Genomic DNA, 1,585 nt, shown 5'->3' with positions numbered 1-1,585 from the left:
AGAACGAAAAATTTCCATAGTCTCTGATAAACGACTTCCAAGTCTCTGATAAAGACAGAATACTAACAATGACACTGCTACGATCTTGACTTGTGGGGTAAATAGTTCAACCCCATCAGTACTTAAGCCAGATAATGACTTTGAAGTTTAAAGTAGCAATTTCAGTCAATGGGATATTTAAGACCACAAATATATTGAGTACAAGTCAGATAAATAATATCCAAAAGAAAACTTGCATCGCATATTTTTCAAATAAACTATTTGACGTAGTCATAGAAGAGTTATTTACACAAACATCCTTTGAGTTTTTTGGCTTTTTCACAAAATTCTTTGAGGTTTTAAAAATTATACGAACATTTCCTGGGGTTTTAAATTGTTTTCATATAACTCCTTTTCATTTATTTTTCATCCAAACATTGATGATTTTATATAAAAAAAAATATTCTCCAAATGACAAACTTGTGCTTTGAGATTAGATTGCATATACTTCATTGAGGTTAATTTGTATTTTGCATTAAAAAAAAATTCAATAAAATCATCAATTTTTGGACAAACAATCAACGAAAAAAGGTTTTGTGAAAACAAATTGAAACTTCAAGAGGTGTTCATGTAATTTTTGAGACTTAAGGGGGTTTTGTGAAAACACAAGAAACCTCAGATGGTGTTGGTGTAAATAACTCGTGATAGATATGGAACAAGAGATCCTGCTATATTTCTTTTTTTTTTCTTTTTTTTATTTATAAAAAACTCTCAAATCCTACGAATTTCATGTGAGGACATTATCAAAAATGAAAATTGTTCATAATTTACAAATCAAGCAGTATGCATAAGCCAACGGTGTTTATGTAATATAAAAAGATCACAGTCTACCACATGCACTAATCTCTACTACCCTTCTCTCCTCTCTCTCCAACAACAACCCACCACCCAATCAACCTCCAACCCGAGCCAATTTCCCCAGACCAATACCTGTACAACCTGGATGAGTCCATTGAGTCGAATTCTACTCACAATATTAGACCTGAATTATTAAATTGAGAACAATATTGGTGTCGGACCAAATTAAACCTGAATTATTAAATTGGGAACAGTATTGGTGTCGGACCAAATTAGTAATGACCCTCAGTAGTCCGTTGTACACCACTTAAAACATAAGAACACCAATTGATCTGACTAAATATTTGCTAAAAGTAAATGAGAGACACCATCAGATTAATTCAAATAAAAGACTTCAAATTTTGTTTTCGATGACGGTATATTCTTTGAACGATGAGGAAAAATATTTCATACAATGGTTAGATAGCAAATTCTTGTAAGGCAGCTTATCTCTAGGAAATTATATCAAGAGACTGGGACAAAAGGAAAGCATGAGTTAACTCTAGCCTTTGTCCGCACAAAAAATTTCCATAAACCGGTCCCTACCAATACAAATTGTGCGAACATCGGTTAAACGACTTCCAAGTCTCTGATAAAGATAAAATACTGATAATGACACTGCTACGATCATGCACGCAAAGACTTCCAAGTCAAGTTGAGTTGTGGGCTAAGTAGTTCTACACCATCAGCACGCAAAGACTTCCAAGTC

This window comes from Prunus dulcis, chromosome 7 (assembly GCF_902201215.1).
Source record: "Prunus dulcis chromosome 7, ALMONDv2, whole genome shotgun sequence".
Taxonomy (NCBI): Eukaryota; Viridiplantae; Streptophyta; class Magnoliopsida; order Rosales; family Rosaceae; genus Prunus; species Prunus dulcis.
The sequence above is the reverse complement of the archived record's forward strand: the minus strand, read 5'-3'. Positions refer to the sequence as shown.